The following is a 27,015-nucleotide window of genomic DNA, read 5'->3' as shown; positions in this document are numbered from 1 at the left end:
AGTAAATTCCCCATTTTTAAAACATTGTATTATTTGGGGTTTTTTGGTGTTTAATTTCTTGAGTTATTTATATATTTTGCATATTTGCCTTCTATCTGATGTAGCCTTGGTTGAAGATCTTCTCCTTATCTGTTAGAATGTTTTGTTCTATTGAAAATAGACACTGCATGCAGAAGCTTTCAGGTTAATGAGGTGCCATTTATTAATTGTTGATCTAAGTGCTTGAGATCTTGGTGTTCTGTTCAGGAAGTTTCTCCTGTTGCAATGAGTCTGAGCATGTATCCAAAAGATGCTATACTGTAATACAAGGACACCTGTCCACCTATGTTCACAGCAGTTTTATTCATCATGATTAAAAACTGGAAATGACCCAGATGTCCCTCAACTAAAGAACTGATAAAGAAAATGTGGTACATCTACACAATGGAATAGTACTCTTCTATTAAAAACAAGAAAATCATGAAATATTTATGCAAATAGATAGACCCAGAAAAAAACAATCCTGTATGAGGTAAGCCTGACCCAGAAAGACACACATAGTATGTACTCATAAATGGATATAATACAGAAAACCCAAACTACAAGTCACAGACCAAAGAAGCTAAATAACAAGGAACCCAAAGGAGGATGCTTGAATCCCACTAATAATGGGAAACAGACTAGACATTGGAAGTGGAAGAAGAGATGGGATTGGGTAGGAGAGGGTTTGGGGTGGGGAACATGGGTGGGGATCAGATGAAGGGAGAGCGGTGATGGGAAGTGACAGGGCATCTCTAGAGCAGCAGGAGACCTGTGACCAGGAGGATATGGGGCAACTCTAGAGGAGAGTCCTCACTACAGGAGACATAGAGACTGATGTGGGCACCCCCTAGCCAGCCATTACTTCCTGTCAGGAGGAGAGAGATACGAACCCACCCACAAATTCTTTGACCCAAAATTGACCCTGCCTACAAGATATGCAGGGATAAATATGGAGCATAGATTGAGGGAATGTCCAACCATTGCCTGGCCCAACCTGAGACTGCACCACAGGAAAAGAGCTAACCGTTGACTCTATTAATGATACTTTTCTACGTGTGAAAACAGGAGCTTAGCATAACTGTTCTCTGAAAGGTCCCCTTCCAGCATCAGATTAAAAAAGATGCTGAGACTCAAGGCCAAACATTAGTTGGAGGTGTGGGAGTCTTGTGGAAGCGTGGTGGAAAGAATAGAATGTCCTGGAGGAGACAAGCACTCCTTAAGAAGACCAAAAGAGTCAAATAGCCAAGGTCAATGGGGACTTACAGAGACTGAAGGACCAAGCACAGAACATGCATGGCCTGGACCTAGACCTCAATACATATGTAAGCAATGGTCTGCGTGTGGGTCCCCTAACAAATGAAGCAGGGACTGACTCTGATATAGACTCTGTATCCTACTTTTGGATCACTTTTCCCCAGCCTGGTTCCCTTGTCTGGTCTCAATGGAAGAGTATTCCTAATGGGACTGATATGCCGAGACAGGTTTGTTTGAGGGGCCTTCCCTTTTCTGAGGAGAAGGGGAAGGGGAAGAGGAGAAATACAGTGGGAGGGTGGGACCAGGAGGAGATGATGGAGCGGCTGTGATTTGGATGTAAAATGGATAAATAAATATATTTAATTAAAATGAAAAGAATTCCTTCCTGAGAAAAAGAACAGCCCAGAGAGAGCAGAGGAGTGGAGTATAGTACAGACAATAGACTTTGTTTAGTCAGCACTGTACAGTTTGATACAGGCAGTTCACGGACTCCATAGGTAGGTTTTCCAAACAGAATAATTCAATGGAAAGTAGAGAGAAGCCAGTTTCAATCAGTCAGCTTGGAGAGGAATTTTGAGCTAGAACAGCTGAGTTGACAAGCCAGCTGGAGTTCAGAAAGAACTAGAAAGGATGATCTTATTCTGCAGTACCTCTCAGAGGCTGAAAACATTCAAGACCTAGGTGAGCAAACAAAGGCTGTTAGCTGAAGCCTACAAGTTCTTGTCTTACAGAATATTAAATTGTACAGAGAGATGCTTCTAGGTCTCTTCCTAGCGATGTGCAATTAAAAACACTCTGGGGTCAGGCCAAGTCATGTTTTAGTAAAGTTTGTCAATGATCCTCATCTCATCCCTTCATCTGAGAAAATAACACTTACATTTACAACGTATAAATATGGGACATATTAAAAGTTGTACATCATATGTAATAATATTTATTCATATTTTTATTTTTCTATTTTATGCATATACATTTATATTATTACACATATACACAATAAACTTCCTATATCAAGAATACCATAAAAGAATCAGGAATTATATAAGTGTTACATTCTTAGTGTTTTGGCTATTTTTATTTGACAACCTTGAAGAAAACATCTTTCCTATCTTTGTGCATATAAAATTCTGAGTGTAACTCAATTTCTATCACATTTTGTCATTATCAACTTAAAACACCTATCTAGATCTAAAAACATCTTGGCCCCTAAACAACTAAGCTTCATTGTAAAACCACTGGTGGTCTTCAACTTCATTAGAGACTTGAGAAGGAATAAACTTGGTTTCCTGAGTATACCAGGAGTGCATACTCAGGTTAATAGCTCTCCAAATGAAAAGATGACAGAGACAGTTTTCTTCCTGAATAGTCATCCAAAATTCTTTATTATGTTGGAGCATCTTCTTCAGCCTTCTGGTCCAATATATGTGCCTTCTCCCTTTTGGACTTTCCATACCCCCACTCTTCCCTACAATTCTCAGCACTCTGTCTAGAGTACAGCTTCAAGTCTCAGTGTCTGTCCTGGTCCACCACTGGAGTCTCTCAAAGGACATCTATGTTGGGCTAATTTCCATTTATAAGTGAGGATATACCATGGATGTCTTTCTGAGACTGGGTTACCTCACTTAGGATGATAATTTCTAATTCCATCCATATGCCTTCACATTTCAAGATTTCCTTGTTTTTAATAGCTGAGCAATATTACATTGTATAAATCTCCCAGTTTCTTTATCCATTCTTCAGTTGATGTACATGTAGGTTGTTTCCAGATTCTGGCTTTTATGAATAAAGCTGCTTTGAACATAGGTGAGCAAATGTCCTTGTAATATGGTGGAGTATCTTTTGGGCATATGTCTAGGAGTGGCATAGCTGCATCTTGAGGTAGAACTACTGCCAAATTTCTGAGAAAGTATCTGAATTTTTTATCTTGTCACAAGAATATACATCCTAGCTATGGCAGATAGATATGATTCTTTAGATAGGTAAGGTAAAATAATTAGACATGGTCTTCAAAAACCTCAAAGTTCAAAAACAAAGGATGTTTTTATTATTTTAAGGACTCTTTGACAATAATACCAGTTAACTCCTGGCAACACCAAGTATACCTCAAAGAATATGATGAACATCAAAGAGCTTCCTTATAGAGATGCTTCTAAGGTGCCAAACCATCCACTTGACAAAATGTCTTTGTTTTTGCCACAGACAGAATTCTACCTTTAAAAAACCCTTGATTCATTTCCCCTGGTGGCAGCCATCAGGTGAGCCAAGATGGATGCATATAAACACATCCAGGAGCTATGGAGGCAGAAGCAAGCCGATGTGATGTGCTTTCTTCTGATGGTTCGCTGTTGGCAATTCCTACAGCTCTCTGTGCTGCACAGGTCTTCCCATGCCACTTGGCCTGATAAGGCATAAAGGCTGGACTACAAGACCAAGAAAGGTCATGTCATTTACAGGATGTGTGTTCGCCATGGTGGCCGCAATCACCCAGTTCCTAAGGGAGCAACTTAAGGCACCATCCACCATGGTTTAGCTGTTAACCAGCTAAAATTTACATGAAGCCTTCAGTCTGTTGATGAGGAGAGAGCTGGACACAATCATGGGGCTTTGAGAGTCCTGAATTCTTACTGAGTGGGTGAAGATTCCACATACAAATATTTTGAAGTTATCTTCATTGATCCATTCCATAAAGCTATCAGAAGACATCTTGACACCCAGTGGATCACAAAACCAGTCCACAAACACAGAGAGATGCATTAGCTGACATTCAGTTGGCTGCAAAAGCTGTGGCCTTGGAAAGGGTCACAAGTTCCACCACACTATGGGTGGTTCTCATGGTGCAGCCTAGAGAAGAAACAATACTCTCCAGCTCCACCATTACTGCTAATACATGTAATGTTTGTAAAATTCACACCCAATAAATAATTTAGGACAGTCAAAAAAATTGGCAGGTGGCAAACTGTCTTTGTCATTTCTTTTTAATTTGGAAGCTGCTAACCTGCACTTCCTGTTGACTCAGTTAATTAATTTTACCTCCTCAAGTCCCTGATGAGGTTGAAGACCAGTTAGTTTAGTTTTAGGATTAAGTTTAGTTGTTTAAGTGTTAAGATATTCTTAAGTCTATATAGATGTTTTAGGTTTATAGAACTGAGATATAGATATTGATTTACATTCAGAATTTTAGACTCACCAAGATAGTAAATATATTTTCTCCAAGATTGCCAAATACAAAAAGCAAAAACACTATGAATGTAACATTTATATGATTCCTTGGTTGTTTCTTGGTTCTTCCTGCTTTATTTAGTTTATTATATATATATGTAAAAATATAAATGTATATGTAAAAACTGTGTCACAATGCAGAAACTTAAAGGAAACAAACTCATGGAGTAAACATATTCTTAAAAGAAAAAAAAGTACTCAGTGTCCATAGTCATCAGGGAAATGCAAATCACAAGGACTCTAAGATTCCATCTTACACTTGCCAGAATGGCTAAGATCAAAAATTCAAGTGAAATCACATGCTGGCGAAGATGCTAAGAAACGGGAACACTCCTTCACTGCTGGTGAGAGTGCAAACTTGTACAACCTTTTCAGAAGTCAATTTGGCTCTTAAGAAATTGGGAATAGTGCTACATCAAGACTCGACATAGATGTCTTCTGAGAGATTCCACCCAGCAAAGGATCGAGGCATATACTGAGACTCAAAGCTAGACTCTTGGTTGAGAGCTGTGAAGTATATGAAAGATATGGGGGATGGAAGGATGGGTTGTGGGGTTTCCAAAGCTCCACAAGGAGACTGTCAAGGATGGCAGCTCTGGACCCATAAGGGCCTGCAAAAACTGATGTACAAACCAAGAAGGTTGCAAACAGAGATCCTAGACTCCTGTTCAGATGTAGCCGATGGACAGCTCATTCTCTACATGTAGAAAGGGAGGGGAGAGCAGGGGACTGCCTCGGACAGGAACTCTTGTGCTCTCAGTTTGATCAGTGCCCTGTGGGAACACAGAGGAAGGGGATGCAGGTTATCCAGATTGGGAACAGGAAGATAAGAACGAGGGGAGTATAGTCAAGACGTAATGTAAATAAATTATAATAAAAATATGTATTAAAAATAAATTATGATAAAATTATTGGCATCAAGAAAATGGTATACAAATGTGCATTGTAAAGAAATTGTATGTATTTGAGTAAAAATATACTCTCTATAGGCTCATATATTAGTCCCAAATTTTTTAACTATCTGGGAGAGATTGGCGGTATGGCCTTCTTGGATTAGGTGTAGACTTGTTGAAAAAAGCTTGTCACTAGGAGTGGGCTTTGATATTTCAAAACCCATGACAGTCCCCGGCTCTCTCTGCCTGCTGCCTGAGGCTTAGGATGTAAAGTTCTCAATTACTGATCTGGCACCACACCCATCTGTCTCCTGCCATGATGCTAATGGACTAACCCTTTAAAACTGTAAGCAAGCTCTCAATTAAATACTGTCTTTTGTATGTTTCCTTGATCATGTTACCATCCCCCAGTGATAAAAATGTAACTAAGACATTTTATGAGTAGACTAATAGTAAGTGTAACAAGATATTAAATCAGAGACGTATTAACACTATGCAAAAGGCATTGAAGTTCTTCCATGAAAAAGGCACAGTGGAGGGGTTAGATGATAAAGGAATTGTTGTCTGTGAGTTACTACTATTTTGTAGACTAGAGTGTTTACAGAAAAATATGTGTTAAGACAGCCACTAGCCCTATGTGGAAGGTACAACGTGCTGTTAATGGAAGCCATAAACTAGTATACCAATATTTTGTGAGGGACAGCTTTTCATGTTGGACAAGAGGGATGAAGGTTTAGTTCTGAACGATTTTTACATGGTCATATAGATATTAACGTGTTATCTAATATGTAATGAAAATAAATGACAAGGATATGAATTATATTTTATTTGAAAAATACTTAAAAATAACAATAAATGGAAGAACACTTTTCTTTTTTAATTTTTAAAATATATTTTATTAATTTATTCATATTACATCTCAATTGTTATCCCATCCCTTGTGCCCTCCCATTCCTCCCTCCCTCCCTCCCTCCCTCCCTCCCATTTCCCCTTACTCCCCTCCTCTATGACTGTGACTGAGGGGGACCTCCTCCCCCTGTATATGCTCATAGGGTATCAAGTCTTTTCTTGGTAGCCTGCTATCCTTCCTCTGAGTGCCACCACTATACATGATGGTGTTGATATAATCTTAATGGGAAGTGATACAACTGTATCATGGGATTCAAGACAGTTCTAAAAGAAGAGGAACTAGGACTTTTACCTGGTGGTACTCAGAGGAACACTTTTCTTAAATTTTACATTGCAAATATATGTTAGTGAACTCTAGTGCCCCATATTTGACCACTCCCCTCTGGTGGGGAGGCCTGGTGGCACTCAGAGAAAGGATAAGCAGGCTACCAAGATGAGACTTGATAGGCTATGACCATATGGTGGAGGAGGAGGGCCCCTTCTGTCACAGACCTATGGGAGGGGAATAGCATGAAGGAGGGAGGGAGGGAGAAATGGAAGGATACAAGTGAGGGGATAGCACTTGAGTTTTAATCTAAATAAATTAATTAAAAAATAGAAAACACATATTAGGTTAAGAATAGGTAAATATGTACAGCTTGAATTCCATAATGAGAGATTTAAACTGAATAAATTACATTATAAAACATTTGTTAGAAATGTTTAGGTTGCCACTGCTTGTAATAGGGTCTACAGTGAAACACAGCATGATGTGTAAACATTTTGCCTTATTAATAGTTTAAGGATCTGAAATTTGACCATGACCTTGTACATGCTTGTATCTGACAAAGATTTCACATTTTAATTTATATACATTCCAAAAACATAAAAATCTTTAATTAAGTAATAAGTATTATTTGTTTATTATATGTAATACAAAATTCTAATTATAGAATATGGATAGATATATACTATGGTGTCATTGACTCTTATAAAGTGACTAATTTCCCAGTTCACATTGTGGCATTTTAAAATTGCTTATAAACTCACCTCTCATTACATTTATCTGTCAGTTTGAGTGCCATCATAGGTGGAATGAAATTGTGCCTAAAACTTTAGCTCAGGTTTGGAACGTGCAGGTGTATATGACAGAGTTTTGCGAAACTGTACTGTGCTAAGGATGATGAAGTTGTTTCAGAATTAGTTGGGTAAAGGAACTACTTTAAAAGGAATAGTATGCAGAGGAATTTTTCTTGCATTATCAGATTTTTACCAGAGGAATTCCCTCATTTCAGGGCTCAAAGACCTTTAAAAGCTTCTGTAAGTTGAATAATTGCATCTTCAGATAAAATTTTCAACCAATTTCCTTTGGGCCTAAACTTGTTCATATGTCACTCCATGTATACCTGCAGAGTGACTTTGTGATATGTCTTCTGACATCCATTGTCCTCACTGACACTCACGGGAAATGAAGATAACATTGCCCCTGAGCTACAAACTTGATGAAACTTCTCTTATTACACATCCAAATTTTTAATGCAATGAAATGCAATTAAAGCAAGTCTCAATAATTGCTTGTCTCATGAATAGCTAAATTAGGTTGGCTCTACATTGAAAATTTAGATCAATTATTTTTCAATGACAGTATGCAATTTTTCTATCACAGGCATATTTCATTTTTTCTCTTCACTCTGCCTTCTTCCTTCTTGACATCCATTTTAGAACTGTATAGAACATTTTGTATATTGCATTATACAGAGATAAATAATATTTAGGCTATACAAACATCCCAGAAGAAATAGTCTATTAATAACAAATATATAATAACTTAGTGCTTGTCCAGGAAATATTTCTATTGATTCCCTCTGCTTTTCTGCTTTCAACCTTGAAAAGCAAAGAACAGTTCATGTTTGAAATTGATGTTGTGTCTTCACAAGTTTATTTTATCCCATTGTCACATGAAGCTGTTAAATGTGTGAAAAATTGAATCTCTTTAAAAAGTATGTATTTAAAGCACCCTGCAATAATAAGAAATATCAAGCATTTTCTTTATTTCTCCCAAATGACAAGAGTCATTGTGAATTATTTCATCACCTTTTGGTTTGCAGAATCAACATATTGAAGTAATTTAAAATGAATATTTTCCTTGAATATTTAAAATTACATGTATAATCTGATGTTTTTGTGACAATGCCATAAAGGAAAATAATAGATCTTCTGAATAAATTAGGAATAAAGCATTCTTTTCCACCAAATTTCAATTGTTGTGATGAATTTTTAACATTTTATTTTACCAACAAAAGTAATACTATTCAAATGTAGTCACATTAATAATTAAAAGTAATAAATCATTTGAGATCAGAAATGATTATGTCTTCCAAGTTCCAAGGTTTTGAGCATCATATAGCACTTAGGGTTCTATGGAGAAGTGTAGATATCACATTCAGAGTTTCTATTAGAAGACAGTACTCTTTCTGTTACCTGTTACTCATGAACTAATTTTTTAAAAGACACTAAGATCAAGGAGAAAACATACAATGTCCAATTATATTCTCATGAGATGAATATCTCACTGTAATATGGATATCTAAATAGTAAGTGCCCTTTCAATTTCAATTTTTACAAATTTATTTTTATTATGTTCAGGCCTTATGTATAGATAATGTTTGCAAATGACTTGAAAGCATACACAAATGAAGGAACACGGCAGTAGTAACTGGCAGCTCTCAGGAATTCACACATACATATCCACAGTGTTCTCTCCATTCCCATCTCAGAAGTGCATGTAATTCATACACTTGTATTCTGTTCTGATCATCATTATGAAAATACATTTTAATACAAAGTTTTATAATATAGAATAACAAAAGTAATGCAGTGGATTAATGGCTATCATGAAAATGGACTATTGAACTAAACAGATTTCTTAAAAGAAGTTATGTGAACAGCTGGGAGACAGTTTTAAAAGGTTTCAAAATCCTTAGTCATCAGTAAAATGCTTATCAAACCTACTTTGCAATTCTAGATCATTCTATTCAGATAGTCATCATAAAGTAGTAGTACATATCCTGAATTCCAGGCAGATGCAGGTGTCTATTTGAGTCAAAGACACCTGGTCTTCAGAACAAGTTCCATGACCACCATGGTTACACAGAGTACCCTTGTCCAAAAATGAAAATAAATAAATAAATGGAGAATAGAAAGATAAAAATAGATGAAAAGAATATTAGTAACAATAATTGTTAATTGGATATGGGAAGCAAGAAATGTTTAAGCACTATTGATAGTAGGATATGTTAGTGCAGCCATTTTGAAAATTAGCCCAGAACTTTCTCAGGAAATTTAAAACAAAACTTCCTTTTGACTTAGATCCATCATTTATGGGAACATACCCAAAAGTTTCAATATAATAATAAAGAGATAAATGCACATCCATGATCACTGTTACTCTGCTCAGAACTTCTAAGAATTTGCCTAAGCCTTTATGTACATCAACCGATAAATGGATAATAAAAATGTGATACATAGTTGCGCAAATGTCCTTGTTGTATGGTAGAACATTTTTCAAGTATATGCCCAGGAGTGATATGGCTGGGTCTTGTGATAGAACAATTGCCAGTTTTCTGAGAAACTGACAAATTGATTTCCAAAGTGGTTGTATAAGTTTGCACTCCCACCAGCAATGGAAGGTTGTTTCCCTTTTAGGCAGCATGTGCTGTCATTTGAATTTTTGATCTTAGCCATTCTGATAGGTTTAAGATGAAATCTCAGAGTTCTATTAATCTGCATTTCCTTGATGACTAGGGACACTGAGTATGTTTCTTATCCATTTGATATTCCACTGTTGAGAATTCTCTTTTAGTTCTGTACCACATTATTCCTTTTTTTTTCACTTTTGTAATTACCTTATTCATATTACCTCTCAACTGTTATCCTATCCCTTGTTTCCTCCCATTCCTCCTTCCCTCCTGCTTTCATCCTATTCCCCTCCCCTGTCTGTGACTGAGGGGGACCTCTTCCTCCTCTCTATGATCATAGGGTATCAAGTCTCTTGTTGATAACCTGTTATCCTTTCTATGAGTGCCACTGGGCTTCCCCATCAAGGGGATGTGGTCAAATATGGGGCACCAGAATTCATGTGAAATTCAGTCCCCTCTCTCCCCTCAGCTGTGGAGAATGTCCTGTCCATTGGGTAGGTCTGGGTAGGGCTTCAATGTTTACTGCATGTATTGTCCTTGGTTGGTGCCATAGTTTGACAGCCTACAGACTGGCAAAAGATCTTCACCAACCCTATATCTGACAAAGGTCTAATATCAAAATATATAAAGAAGTCAATAAATTAAACATCACCAAACCAAATAATTCAATTGAGAAATGGGGCTCAGAACTAAACAGAACTTTCAACAGAGGAATATCAAGTGGTTGAGAAACACTTAAAGAAATGCTCAACCTTCTTAGTCATCAGGGAAATGCAAATCAAAACAACTCTGAGATTCCATCTTACACTCATCAGAATGGCTAAGATCAAAAATTCAAATGACCCCACATGCTGGTAAGGATATGGAAAAAGAGGAACACTCCTTCATTGCTGGTGGGAATTCAAACTTATACAACCACTTTGGAAATCTATCTGACACTATCTCAGAAAACTGGGAATAAGGCTTCCTCAAGACCCAGCTATTCCACTCCTTGGAATATACCCAGAAGATGCTCCAGCACACAACAAGAACATATGCTCAATCATGTCCATAATGGCCTTATTCATAATAGCCAGAACCTGGAAACAGCCTAAGTGTCCCTCAGTAGAAGAATGGATAAAGAAACTGTGGTAAATTTGTGGACAAGTGCATGGAACTAGAAAGGATTGTAATGAGTGAGTTAACCCAGAAGCAGGAAGACCCAAATGGTATATACTCACACATAATTGGACACTAGCCCCAAGGGGCATGTCCCATGGAAGTCTTCAATTACCAGGAAATTGAGAAAGATGTGAGGACATCCTATTAGGACTCTAGGTAAATTAAATATGGGAGAATGGGGAAATAGAATGATCCATATAGTCCTAGAAACCTATAAGAACATTAGGACAGGCAAATCTGGGCCCAAGGGTTCTGCTCAAACCATGTAACCCATTTTTAATTGGATTATTTAGTTTGGTGATGAATGCCTAATTATCATTCAGGAGGACAAATAGAGTATAGACACCAGAAGCAGTTGAAGAGAAATAACAGGACAGATGCCTTCCATAGAGGTCCTCTGAAAGACTCCACCCAGCAGGATATCCAAGCAGATGCTGAGACTCACAGCCAAACTCCAGGGTGGAGCACTAGGAGTATTATGGAAGAGACCTGGAGGGGTAAAGAGCTCCTCAAGGAGACCAATGGAACCAACAATTCCAGATGGAGGAGCGAGATGCTGCAGAGACTAATGCATCAGCCGAGGACCTTGCATCATGGAGACCTAGACCCTCTGCTCAGATGGAGTAGATAGGCAGTAAAGTGTCTTTGTGGCTCTCATAATATGAGATTAGGGTCTATTTCTAACATGGACTCTGGCCCCCACAAGTTGATCTCTTCCCTCTGATGGGACAGACTTGCCAGGCCACAGAGGAAACCCAGGCAGTCCAGATGAGACTTGCCAGATTTACTTTAGATGTTAGGGGAGGCGGGCTCCCATTTCTGAGGACTAGGGGAGAGAGGAAGAATGTATGAGGGATGGTGAAAAAGAGAGGCAACGAGGGAGGGAGGGGGTTACAATAGGGATATAAAGTAAACAAATTAAAAACTAAAAGAAAATGCGGTACATATACAATGAAATTTTATATAAAATTTATATAAAATGATGTCCTAAAACCTGCTGGTGAAATGAACGGGACTGTAAAATTCATACTAAGTGAAGTCATCTGGCACAGAAGAACAAACACCACAGGTTCTGAGTCATGTTCAGAACGCATAAGTTCAGTGAGCTTAACTTAGAGTAGACATGAAAGGCAGGGACTAGTAAGGGAACATCCAGTATAAGGTTGCTTTAAGGGGTTTAGAATAGAAAAAATAATAAGAGTGAATGCATATGGAGATAAAGAGATTTAAGTGGAGAGAAGGTATGGGATTGGTTGAGCAGAACGGGATTAACTAAAGTGAAGGGAGTGTGAAAAAGCCATATAAGAATCTCATACCTCGTAACCTAAATTAAAATAAAACATATGAAATAGAGTTACAAAAGAATTATCGTGCCTGAACAAATGGTGCTGCTGCTGGAAACAGTGGTTTCCTAAGTTTATTCCTAGTTCCAGGTTTGTGCAGGAGCAGGAAGGTAAAGATATCCCAAAGACACCCAAGCTATTCAGGATCTTGTCAACATGCTTGGTTTCCAGGAAGAACTATAGAACAAGACCTTGTTGCTGAAGACCCTACACACGTTGATTTCAAGCTATCGAGAAAACAAGCTGGAACTGAGCTGGAACCCTGGTTATTAGGTTTATAAGTGTCAGAAGTTACTATACAGCCTTTTTTTTCTTTTTTTTACTTTTTTTCCTTTATTAATTTATTCTTGTTACATCTCAATGGTTATTCCATCCCTTGTATCCTCCCATTCTTCCCTCCCTCCCATTTTCCCCTTATTCCCCTCCCCTATGACTGTGACTGAGGGGGATTACCTCCCCCTGTATATGCTCATAGGGTATCAAGTCTCTTCTTGGTAACCTGCTGTCCTTCCTCTGAGTGCCACCAGGTCTCCCCCTCCAGGGGACATGGTCAAAGGTGAGGCACCAGAGTATGTGAGAAAGTAATATCCCACTCTCCACTCTACTGTGGAGAGTGTTCTGTCCATTGGCTAGATCTGGGTAGGGGTTTAAGGTTTACCGCCTGTATTATCCTTGGCTGGTGCCTTAGTTTGAGTGGGACCCCTGTGCCCAAATCTGCCTATCATAATGTTCTACTTGTAGGCTTCTAGGACCCTCTGGATTCCACTCCTTGGAATATACCCAGAAGATGCTCCAGCACACAACAAGAAAATTTGCTCAACCATGTTCATAGCAGCCTTATTCATAATAGCCAGAACATGGAAACAGCCTAAGTGTCCCTCAATAGAAGAATGGATAAAGAAACTGTGGTACATATACACTATGGAATACTATTCAGCTATTAAAAACAAGGAATTCCCAAAATTTTTGGATATATGGATTGAGCTAGAACTGATCATAATGAGTGAGTTAACCCACAAGCAGAAAGACTCAAATGGTATATACTCACTTATATCTGCATATTAGCTCAAGGGGCATGTCCCACGAAAGCCTTCACTTACCAGGAAACTGAGACAGAGGGGAAGACATTCTAGTGGGACTCTAGATGAGAGAATCATGGGAGAATGGCAAAGTATACAGTTTTCTTGCAGAGACAAGACATCAGGGGTCTTTTCCGCCTATAGACCCAACAAGTCAACAAAAAAGCGAACAATGCTTCTCCCCCCCCACACACACACACAAACTTCAGGGCAACAAATACCCACTTGTGCGGTGGAAGTACAACCAGAGTAGCGGTAACCAAATGCCTTTGTACTAAGCTTGGATTATGCCCTGGTCCACTTGGAGAAACCCACGCAGCTTCTTAGTTCTGACGAGAGAACTCACTACTTTAAAAAATATCATCATAAATTCAACATTGACTTCTAAATATCTATACTGATAGACAGCATTTAAAAAGACAGTAGCAGTATACTAAATAACACTCATTAATTTGATTTACTCTACAAGGCAGAGGTGAAAATTAGTATTTTGGAAAAAAATAAGGTAAGGCTTACGTGGAGGATGTCACCGAGATCACTAGCGTAGATTATGGAAGTGTCATGGTATTTCATAATAATCCCAGAACAAAGACAGGGATTATAATTCTATGCTATTGGTCTTCATGTCTAAGAAGTCTTCATGGACATGAGACAATCTCACAGCTGTCCTGGGGGGGACTGTGGTAATATTCTCTCTCTCTCTCTCTCTCTCTCTCTCTCTCTCTCTCTCTCTCTCTCTCGCTCTGTGTGTGTGTGTGTGTGTGTGTGTGTGTGTGTGTGTGTGTGTGTGTGATTTATAATGATTTTCTCTTGCTTGACATAGTGATACAATTTGGTCAGAAATGACCATCATCATGAACTCATCATTCACCCCAGCTAGCTCCTTGGACTGTTTTCTAAAGTACTGGCCTATGTTGTCTCTGATATAAATAAATACGTACTCTATAGTTAACAATTCCTTGTTCTTATAGCTCATCTTTTTGATGCAAATGAAGTAACCTTAATTTTTATTTATGCCTTATTTACATAGTTTCTTTAAAATTAATGATATCTTATATATTGTGTTGTGATTAATGTCCTGAAATCACGGCATAAATCTAATTTAGCTCTGTTATCATTTAATTAGAAAATACACTTCAACTTTGAATAGTACATGAGAATTTAGAACAAGAAGGAAAATATCCTTTGAAATTTTTCTTACAAAGATTTTATCCAACATGGTCCCAGTTATGTTATGTGTACAAAACCCATTGAGTTTTCCATTTATGTTCTTTCTCTGAAAGTGCCAGCATGAAATTGTTCATTTTTCTAAAACATGATAGTTGCTCTAAGCAGGAGTGTCAATTTAAGGAAATATACTCTGATAATGGGGAGACATGATCACGCCCCAGTAAAAAAAAATTTCTACATCTAAAGTATGAGTTGCACAAAGTTGACTTAGTGAGTTTCAAAAAAGAAAACACAAAGTTGGCAGCAAGGAAGTGGGAGGGCCTAGGATAGGGAGAGAGACAGGGGAATATAATCAATGTACATCGTACAAATTCTCAAGGCACTAAAAAAGAAAGTAATAAATATATAAATAGTAAATGAGTGCTAGGCTTATGTAGAACTAAGCCTTTCTCAGAATTCAACAGATACTTTTCTTTTTATCTTTTTTTAAAAGATTTATTTATTTATTTATTTATTTATTTATCATGTATACAGTGTTCTGCCTGCATGTAAACCTGCATGTGAGAAGAGGGCACCAGATCTCATTATAGATGGTTGTGAGCCACCATGTGGTTGCTGGGAATTGAACTCAGGACCTTTAGAAGAACAGCCCCCCAGATCCTTTTCTTAATGTTTTTATGAGACATAGTTTCATTATGTACCATTGGGTCCCTAAAATTAGATTGTAAACCAGACTGGACTTGAAATCACAGAGGTTAGGATGTCTCTGTCTCCCATGTTTAGAACTAAATAAGTGGACTACCACATCCAGCCAATTTAATTTATAAGAGACTCTCATAGAAAGGTGTGACCATCTAAATCTTGGCAGAGACTTAAAGTAAACAGTATGCTAGAGCTCTCACATGTGCTTTCACACAGGATATAAGCTCTTTGAATGATTCTGTACTCTTGCCTACTACCAGAAAATACATCTGTCTTTCTCAGTTACAGTTTAACTAACACATATTTCTTTTTTTTTTATGGTTTTTTCCTCCTTTATTAATTTATTCTTGTTACATCTCAATGGTTATCCCATCCCTTGTATCCTCCCATTCTTCCCTCCCTCCTATTTTCCCCTTATTCCCCTCCCCTATGACTGTTCCTGAGGGGGATTACCTCCCCCTCTATATGATCATAGGGTATCAAGTCTCTTCTTGGTAACCTGCTGTCCTTCCTCTGAATGCCACCAGGTCTCCCCCTCCAGGGGACATGGTCAAAGGTGAGGCACCAGAGTATGTGAGAAAGTCATATCCCACTCTCCACTCTACTGTGGAGAGTGTTCTGTCCGTTGGCTAGATCTGGGTAGGGGCTTAAGGTTTACCGCCTGTATTGTCCTTGGCTGGTGCCTTAGTTTGAGCGGGACCCCTGTGCCCAAATCTGCCTATCATAATGTTCTACTTGTAGGCTTCTAGGACCCTCTGGGTCCTTCTACTTTGCCATTCTCCCATGATTCTCTCATCTAGAGTCCCACTAGAATGTCCTCCCCTCTGTCTCAGTTTCCTGGTAAGTGAAGGCTTTTGTGGGACATGCCCGTTGGGCTAATATGCACACATATTTCTTATTAAGGAAACATTTTGTATTCCCATATCATATTCAAAAATGTGTTTGTACCATTACCCCATATACTGCACTTCATTTTTGTTTTTGTTTTGTGTGTGTGTGTGTGTAAATGTGATGCTTTATTTAATTTTTTAAATATTTTATTAATTTATTCATATTACATCTCAGTTAGCCCATCCCTTGTATCTTCCCATTCCTCCCTCCCTCCCATTTCCCTCCTACTTCGCTCCTCTATGTCTGTACTGAGGGGGACCTCTTCCCCCTGTATATGCTCATAAGGTATCAAGTCTCTCTTCTTGACCTGTTATCCTTCCTCTGAGTGCCAACAGGCCTCCCTATCAAGGGGACATAGTCAAAAATGGGGTACCAGAGTTTGTATGAAAGTCAGACCTCCCTCTCCACTCAATGGTGGAGAATGTCCTGTCCATCTGCTAGGTCTGAGTAGGGGTTCAAAGTTTACTGCCTATATTTTCCTTGGCTGGTGCCATAGTTTGATCAGTACCCCAGAACCCAGATCCATCCATCATAATGTTATTCTTGTAGGTTTCCAGGACCCTCTGGATCCTTCTGTTTCCCCATTCTCCCACGCTTCTCTCACCTAAAGTGCCAATAGGATGTCCTCCCCTCTGACCCACTTTCCTGGTAAGTAAAGTCTTTCATGGGACATGCTCCTTGGCTAGTGTCTCGACCCTGCACTTTGTATATCATGTGAAAAAACATTCCTGCAATCACCTAGGCATTTTATTCTGTCAGTAGTACATAAAATCTTGATCAGAACCTATAAAATATGTTGCATCTATTCAATGAAAGTAGTAACATTATTCAAACATGAAGTCAACTCTTTATTCATTTTAAATAGTTCTGTTTTTTAGTATAAGATCAATTGCTTTGAGACATTAAAATAAACAAGAAAACTTTGTGCAACTAGTAAACTGACAATTTTCATGCAACTGTCAATTCTGAACTTTAACATTAACTGGTGACTTCAAAGTAAGCAAATCAATTTGTATTTTCATTATTATTATTTTTACACAGGACTTAGGATTGAACCTTAACTTTTCTAGGCAAGTACTCCAACATTGAGGTGTATCCCCTTGTCCAATATTGTCCTTTATAATGTAGCTTGAATGTTGTCCCATAGATTTGGGTCCCCTCTAAGACATTGTAAATGAGTGATTGATGACTGTGATAAGCTTCCTTTAAATTTTTTTATTATGTATATTGCAAAAAAATCTGAAAAATTGTGTTATGGTCAATATTTTGTGAGTAGATACTTAATTAACATCCTTGAAATGTTGATTGTCCTGTATGTAAAAGGCATGTTGCCTGTTTCCACCTAATTAAATGAGAAAAAAAAAGTCTGTCTGAGAATATGCTGTAGCCTACTCCAGGAAAGAATACAAGAAATACAATCTTATCTTAGTACAGGTCAAATTAGTTTTGTCCCTATAAGTGAGTGTGTGTGTGTGTGTGTGTGTGTGTGTGTGTGTGTGTGTGTGTGTCTGTGTGTGTATGTGTCTGTGTGTGTGTCTGTGTGTCTGTGAACATCCATGGGCACAGCATCCATGTGTTCCCAAGCACAGGGGCAGAAATGTGAGCAGGGACCCATGCATGTGTTGGTGCATACAGCGGCTTAAGGTCTGCCTTAGCTGAGATTCACCAGGAGTTGTCAGCTTATTTCTTGAGCTATCATGTGGATGCTGGGAACTAACTTCGCATTCTCAGCAGGAGCAGCAAGTGCTCTTACAGAAGCATCTTTCCCCCTCCTACTTTACACTTGAGACATGGTTTCTCACTGTTTTACAGATGTTGCTAAGAAGGTTAGTCTAATTGGCCATGGAGACCTGGAAAACCACTGTCCCACACCTCTCCAGTACTGATACTACTTTTGCCGTGCCCAGCATTGTTTATGTGGGTTCCAGATTAAACCCAGGCCCTGGTGCTTGTAAGGCATTTACTCTTCTGACAACTGTCTTCCTAGACTTATGCTCCACAGTTACTAGCAGTGTGCCACTCAATCTGCTCAGAGAGCCCATCAAAAACAAAACGCCCTCTGTTACTCCACCTACAATAGCTGCTTACCTTTCATCAGCAGCACAGACTATCACCTGGTGGGCTGAAAAACAGAAAGGGTCAGAGTCTTACCCAAATGGAAATGAATTTTATATGTTTGTAATTCATTCCTTTCAGTATTCTAATGAGCTTGTCCCATTGAAGTGTTGCCTGTGATAACTGAAAGCTGCTGAAGGAACAGGACATTCAATTTTCCATTCTCGCACTCTGAAACATATGCTCATTTGTTGCGATGATGAGAAAAATAGCATTTGGTATCTTAAAATGTTCCCAATTTTTTTGTGGTTTCTCTTGAATTTTAATTAATGGTGCATATGATGTTCTTTTTAAAATATAATGGCAATATTCTTGGATCTTGAGTAGCTTTTGTTGTTGTTGTTGTTGCATTTGGTTGTATTCAGTGGGTTGTTTTGTTTGCAACATTGTTTTTGTGTCTACAAGCTAAATCCAGGCCAGTGGTTTTCAATTTTTACCTTCAGGAACGTATGGAAATCTTTTTTTGATTTTTTAAGCCATATATTTATTCATCAAAATATTAAAAGTTGTGATCATAACATACATAAAAACAACCAAGTTATTCCATGTTTCAAATTATTGTTATCTTACCATTTGAAATTTCAGGAAAAATAATCAGTATTCTTCATGTACTCTTAAGATTTTCAGAATTATAATATTTTACATGTACTTCTAAAAATCTTTACCTTTTAAAAATAGTTACTATCTGTTTGTCGTTTTTTAATGTTGTCTATCTGAACTATTAATCTCTTTGTTTATTGACAGTTATTTCCTTGGTATTTAACTCTTTAAATTCTTTTTAATTTCTGTATATTAGTACATGGCTGAGGTATAATTGGTAAAAATTATAAAGAATTTCTCCCATTCTATGGTGTATTTGTATGCTCTGCGGATAGATTTTTGGTTCTCTCTCTCTCTCTCTCTCTCTCTCTCTCTCTCTCTCTCTCTCTCTCCATAAAACCTTTTACATTTTATGTATTTGGAACTGTTGATATGTGGGGCTACTTCTTCTACTATTGGTATTCTGCTCAGAGAGTTCTTGCCTACCCCAATTTCTCAAAGTATATTTTTTGTTGTACTCGATTAGTTTTAGTGTTTCCAAGGATGAATAATAAAGTACAAAGCAAAAGAAACCATAAACAAGCAAGCATATATAACGTAATATCAAAACTACTCTGAAGTGATAGAAGGGACACAACATGTTAATTAATACATTTCTGATTTGTCTGGGTAGTATTTGTGTTGTTCCAGTCCTATAAGAAGCCAGTTGTATATGTGTTCAGTTAGATCTCCTTTAGTAGGCACTTAAATTTTATGTTAATGTACATGAATTGTTAACAATGATTGGTGCAAGTAAAACTCTATTTAGTAAAGTGGGCGAGGTAGATATTAAATTAACTCTACACAAAATTTCAGTTTCATGCTGGTCGGGATCAGAAGGTTATATACCTGTACTCAAAGTTGTTCTTTCAAAACTTCAAAAATAAATTATCTACACCTAACTTTCTATCAGATTCAATGTCCATTCCTTACTGAACACTTAAGCATTGCATTTCAAATAAACAAAGCTTCATTCTGGTTGTTACAGTAATGTGTGTGAATGGCTGTCATTTTCCATCCATTTATCTCAAAGTTTTCTTATGATGTTCTAATGGCAGTCTAGACTTGATAATGCATGTTTGAAAAGAAAATAACATCACACAAGTTGTTAGTGGTGAGATCTGATTTAAACTCTAAGAGGAAGTCCAGTGAGAAAAACCTTAGAACTTCCCTTAACATATTAAGAGGGTTTTTTTTTTCCACTTGACAATTTCAAAGTATGTAAGTAGCTTCACTTAGCAAATGTCCCAAGCAAAAACTCTAAGATGTACTATATCATCGGTTTCTATAGAAAGCCTAGTAAACTGTTCATATCATCCAATACAAAGTATTTCTCCACTGATTTACAGAAAGTATACAAAATTAAATGGTTTTCAACTTCTCTCCTTTTCAAGAATCTACACTGGATTTTTTTGTAATCTAATTTTTTAGGTTATAATTGTATTTTCCTTAAATTTTATTAAGTTTAAATTATATTTATCAGTTTCCAGCATGCTGAGAGGAATGAATCCTGTCAGGTCTGCTCCAATGTCAGTGTCCGGTTCTTTTATTCTGAAAACATGATTTCTCACAAGCATTATATAGTCTTAGAGTTATAAATGTATAAAGTGTGCATGATGCACAGAACAATTAAGACTGGTTCTCTGCTCTTTGTCTGAGAATAAAAAGAGACATCTGTAAATCTTCATTCATTCCATATGAAGAATGGCATCTAATAATAACTCATAGGAATTCTGAAGCCAACAAGAAACATTGTCTATACCTAGATATTCATGTCTCAGCCAGTCTCAGACCTATTCCCATACATGGGATTAGCAATATTAGTTACCTGCTTGTTCTTCAGTTTAAATTCTTCACATGCTGATTATATCCCCTCCCTCCTCCCCTCCAGATCATCCTTCCTCCCTTATCCCTTCTCCCTCTCTCCTTTAGTCCTCCCTCAACCCCTCTCCCTCCCTTCCCTATTCCTCAGAAAGGGGAACTCTCCTCCCCTAATATTTGGCCTCATCCTGTCAAGTCTTATCTATACTACCTGTAACCTCTTCCTCTATAGCATGACTGGGCTACCCACCCAGGGAGGAGTGATGAAATTTTAGTGGCCAAAGTCTATGTCCAAAGTTGTCCCTACTCTTTACATTGTAGGATCCACAAGGAGACTCTGCTACTATATCTGAACAGAGGATCTAGGTCCACATCATACATGGTCATCTTCTTAGGTTAAAATTTTATTAAATTTGAATTTTAATTATTATCTTTAAATATATAATTTAATTAGGTATATTATAATTTTTGTTAACTTATATATTTACTTTACATCCTGATTATAGCCCCCTCCCTTTAATCTCTCACTCCTACCCTCTTTTCGGTCCCCCCAGCAATTTTCCTCAGAAAGGGAAGGCCCACCAACCCATCACATCACATCCCATCAGGACTGAACTTATCCTTCTCCTCCACAGGTAAGGCAGTCCTTTTAGGTGGCAGTCACTAGAAGCAGGAAATAAAGTCCATGTCATAGAGAGCACCCACTCAAATTACTAGGGGACCCACAAGAAGATCAAACTGTCCATCAGTTACATATGTCGTAGGTCCAGTCCATACATGGTGATTACATCTCTCTATTCCCCCATGGGTCTAGGTTAGTTGATTCTGTTGGTATTCTAGTACCATTATTGTCCCCTCTGCGTCCTTATATCCATCTCCCCTCCCCTGCTTCCAGAGACTCCCTGGAGCTCCACCTAATTCTTTGCAGTGAGTCATAGGATCTGAATTGATCACCCGTGAGGGTGGTGCCTTTCATGGGACAGTTATGCTAGAATTCTGTATGTAAACATAGTAGAGAATTTTTAATGGAGTCAGAGATTGGCCCTCTCCCATGGGGTGGGTCTCAGGTTGGTCCAGGCATTGGTTGGGAATTCCCTCAGACTCTGCTCTATCTTTAAATCTATACATCTTGTAGGCAGGATAGATTTGGGGTTGAAGGTTTTGTGGGTGGATTGGTGCTCCACCCCACCGCTGTAAGTCCTGCAGGTCTACAAGGGGTCCTCAGTAGTCTCCGTTTCCCCTGCTGATAGGAGGCTGTGCTAGAGACATCCCCATATCCTCCTGTTAGCTTACCCTGTCACAGGTCTCCAGCTTGTCTCAGTGATACCCCTGCCCTCCCTTTCTCTTTTGTCTCCAAGTCCTCTCACCTTGCCCCTTACTTTCCCACATGTGTCTCCCCCTTCTTCCTTCCAGAGACTCTCTCCTTCCCAGTCCCCTTTTACATATACTTCCCATATCTATCTATTTCCTCATATAAATGAGACACTAACACTCAGGAAGTACAAGGAGAAGATTTTAAAACCTTGAAGGAGGAAACAAAATCTCAGAAAAATACAGGAAAATACATGAAAACAGATGAAGGAATTGAATAAATCCTATGAAGAATTAGAGGAAAATATTATCAAATGGGAGAAAGAGATGAAAAAAATGAATAAAACTATTCAAAGCCTTAAAAGGGAATTAGAAACAAACAAACAAAAAAAAAAAAACACAATCTGAGACAATCCTGTAGTTGGAAAATCTAGGGAAGAAAATAGGAACTGTAGCCATAAGCAACAACAACAGAATATAATACAAGAGATGGAACAGAGAATTTCAAGTTTAGAAGATACAGCAATCAAAGTAAATGTTAAAACTAAGAAGTTTTTGACACAAAATATCCAAGAAATCTGGGACACTATAAAATGAGCAAACCTAAGAATAATAGAAATAGAAGAAGGAGTATACACCAGGCTCCATGGTCCAGAAAATATCTTCAACCAAATCTTAGAAGAAAACTTTCTCAACCTAAAGAAAGAAATGTCCATAAATATACAAGAAACCTAAAAGCTCTAGATTGAACCAGAAAGGAAAATCTTCCCACTACATAATCTGCAAGAGAATAAAGACCAACTCACATGTAAAGGAAAGCTTATCAGAATTATACATGACTTCTCAACAGAGACTATGAAAACCAGGAGGACCTGAACAGATGTCATGGAGAAACTAAGATATTACAGATGCCAACCCAGACTACTATACCCAGAAGAACTTTTAGTCACCATACATGAAGAAAACAAGGTATTCCATGACAAATCCAAGTTTAAATGGTACCTAGCCACAAATCCAGCCCTACAGAAGACACTAGAAGGAAAATTCCGGTCATAGGAGGCTAACTACACTCAAGAAAACACAGAAAATAAATAACTCCACATCTGTAAAACCAAAATAAAGAAAACACACAGACACACACACACACACACACACACACACACACACACACACACCACCACCACCACCAACATAAAAAAAGAGGAACAACCACTTGTCATTAATATCTTACAATATCAATGGACATAGGTGAACAGAGTGGATGCAAAAAAGGACTCATCATTCTGCTATAGACTTTACCTCAGAAAAAAGGGCTGGAAAAAGCTATTCTAAGCAAATGAACCAAGAAGCAAGCTGGAGTAGCAATTCTAATATCTAATAAACAAACATTCAACCAAAACTAATAAAAATATATGGGGAAGGACACTTCATGCTCATCAAAGAAAAAAATGCACCAAGATAACATCCCAATCCTGAATATCTCGATCACAAACCTAGGAGCACCCATATGTATAAAAGCAACACTACTGAAGCTTAAATAAGAATATAACCCCCACATTAATAGTGGAAGGCTTCAACATCCCTCCCTTTCCATTAGACAGATCCTCAATACAGAAACTAAATGGAGAAGTAATTAAACTAGTATATGTCATTTTCATAGGTCCATTTCAAAAGGACCTAACAGATATGTAGAGAACTTTCCACCCAAACACAAAATAATATACAATCTTCTCAGCAGCTAATGGAAGTGTCTCCAAAATAGACCATGTACTTGATCACAAAGGAAAGCTCAACATATACAAGAAGATCCAAATAACCCATTACATCTTACCATACAACCATGAATTAAAGCTGGAACTTAACAGCAACAGGAGCAACAGAAAGCCTAAAACTCATATAAATTGAACAACTTCTTACTCAATGGCAGCTAGGTCAGAGAAGAAATAAAAAATGAAATCAAAGACTTCCTACTATTCAATGAAAATGAAGGTACAACATACCCAGACTTATGGGACAAAAAGAAACCTGTGCTAAGAAGAAATTTCATAGCACCAGGCACCTTCATAAAGAAAGTTGAGAATCCCATACTAGCCAATTAGCAGCACAACTGAAAGCTCAAAAACAAAAAGAAGCATACCCACCCAGAAGAAGTAAAGAACTTGGGATTATCAAATTCAGGGCTGAAATGAATAAATGAGAAACAAAGAGAACAATTCAAAGAATCAAGGAAACCAAGAGCTGGCTCTTTCAGAAAATGAACAGGGTAGACAAACACTTAGCTAAACTGACTAAGAGAGAGAGAGAGAGAGAGAGAGAGAGAGAGAGAGAGAGAGAGATAGTACTCCAGTCAGAAAAATCATTAATGAAAAGGGAAACATAATAATAGACACCAAGCAAATCCAAAGAATCATAAGATCTTACTTCAAAAGGCTATATACCACACATTTTGGTATTTTTAATGAAATGGACAATTTCCTTGATAGCTACCAATTACCTATATTGATCCAATATCAGGTAAAATTAAATAGTCCTATATCTCCTAAGGAAATAGAAGAAGTCACCAAAAGACTCCCAAGCAAATAAGCCCAGGGCCTGATGGATTCAGTTCAGAATTCTACTAGACCTTCAAAGAGCCAAAACCAAATCTCTTCAAACTATTCCACAAAATAGAAACAGAAAGAACATTAGCAAACTCATTCTATGAAGCCATAGTTACCTTGATACCTAAACCACACAAAGACCCAATAAAGATATATAATTTCAGACCAATTTTCCTTATGAACATTGTTGCCAAAATACTCAATAAAACACTCCCAAAGTAAATCCAGAACACATCAAAAGTATCATTCACCATGAACAAGTAGGCTTCATCCTAGGCATGCAAGGGTGGTCCCATATACATAAATCCACCAATGTAACCCATCATATAAATAAACTGAAGTAAAAAATCCACAGGACCATCTCCTTAGATGCTGAAAAAGGATTTGACAAAATCCAACAGCCATTCATTTCTTCGTGTGATCCGGGATACAAGACATTTACCTAAACAATTTAAAGGCAATATACAGCAAGCCATAACCAACATCAAATTCAATGAAGAGAAATTCAAATAAATTCCAATGAAATCAGGGACAAAACAAAGCTGTCCTTTCTCTCTGTATCTGTTCAATACAGTAGTTGAAATCCTAGCTAAGTTAGTAAGAAAACTAAAGAGATATGAATTGTAAAGGTAGGGGTCAATGTATAATTATTTGCACATGTTATGGTAGTATACATAAATGACCCTAAAAATTCTACCAAGGAACCCCTACAGCTGATAAACACCTAGAAAGTGGCTAGATATAAAATCAACTAGAAAAAAATAGCCCTCGTTTATACAAAAGACAAATAGACTGAGAAAGAAATTAGAGAAATAACACCAATCATCATAGTCACCAAAATATAGAGTATCTTGGGATAACTCTAACCAAGCAAGTGAAAAACTTGTATGAAAAAAACTTTGATTCTCTGAAGAAAGAAATTGAAGAAGATATCAGAAGATGGATGGTGGAAATAGCTGGGTGGCCAGAGGCTGGAACTGCTTGTTTCTGGCAACTGTTGGCTCTCTTCTCACCCAGGAAACACAAATGCTTGCATTTTGGAGTCTGTGCAAGTCCTCTTCCTCACTCTGCAGTCACTGAGCTCTCGATACCTAGATACCATGTGTTTTCCACACTGCCATCTTGGTTCTCTTAATTAGTTTTACTACAATACCTTATACGAAGCATATCCCCACCTTTCAAATAAGAATAATGTGGTAATAAGTACTGAAATAATAATAATACTCAGTATCACCTTAGTTTCATCACCAGCATCCTCATAACAATTTTTATGGGAAGAGAGTTGCTAGATATGAGTGCAAAAAGGAAGAAAACATCTGACTGTATCAGAACCTTCATACAGATAAAAGACATATATAGATTGATAAAGAGAATGATTTAGTCATTGGTACACTAGATTGTATTGGTCCAGATATATTCCATAATGATTTTACAAGCTGTCCATCAGGAAAGGTAGTGACATATTTCCAACTTCAGACCAAAGTATGGGAACCAAGAAAGCAGGCAGTAATCCTGAAGTCTGTCAGGGTTTAAACTCAACAAGATTCAGTGTTTCTTTCAGAATCTAAAAGTAGAGATAAGATATTCTTACTCTCGCCCAGGCAGGAAGTGTTCTGTCCTATCTGGAGGCATAGGAGGCTAGCACTTTACTTCTTTCCAGGTGTTCAATGGACTGGATGAAGCCAACTCCACTTGCGAAGGCAGTCTCCCTTATGCAGTCTATTAACTTAAGTGTTAATCTCATCCAGGGAAGTTTCACAGATACTCAAGGAATGAATTATGACAAAATGACGGTGTATCTGATGGTCTACTCAACTTGACACTTAAAATTAACTGCTATAGAAAATATCAGGAATCAATTGTCTGTAGAAATGATTCCTAGGTTTCAAATATAAAATCATGACTGTTTGAGAGGCACACATATCGTCACACACATGCATCTTATTGAGTTCTCTCCATCATTTACAGGAAATGTATCTTCTCAACCTGCAGGGAGCTTGCTGTTCTCTTCAAAGGGAGAAAATGATCGTTTTTTATATATAAATAATACTTCATAATGACTTTTAAAAAATAACTACAAATGAATACTTTTTTGAGAACCTAATTGCTTTTGACTTCATGTTGAAACTTAAAAATATAGGAATCAAGTATGGTAACCAATTTTGTCTTTATTATTGCAAAAATATTTAAAATATTTCACTCATTTTATCTTACATTACTCTTGCCTGCATTGCTACATGCAAGAGACAATTATAAACAATAAGTTGTTC

General features: G+C 37.6%; 1 pseudogene across 1 annotated transcript; it reads left to right on the top strand.

The window, feature by feature from the left end:
- Positions 1-3,540: 3,540 nt before the first annotated feature.
- LOC311599028 (large ribosomal subunit protein eL15-like) lies at positions 3,541-4,159 on the top strand (annotated as a pseudogene). Its single transcript has one exon. The product of its transcript is annotated as a large ribosomal subunit protein eL15-like (transcript).
- The last annotated feature ends 22,856 nt before the right edge of the window (positions 4,160-27,015 follow it).

Source organism: Acomys minous (assembly GCF_964271855.1).
Source record: "Acomys minous genome assembly, chromosome: 6".
NCBI classification, from domain to species: domain Eukaryota; kingdom Metazoa; phylum Chordata; class Mammalia; order Rodentia; family Muridae; genus Acomys; species Acomys minous.
Note: the sequence above shows the minus strand (reverse complement) of the source record. Positions and strands in the feature narration are given on the sequence as shown.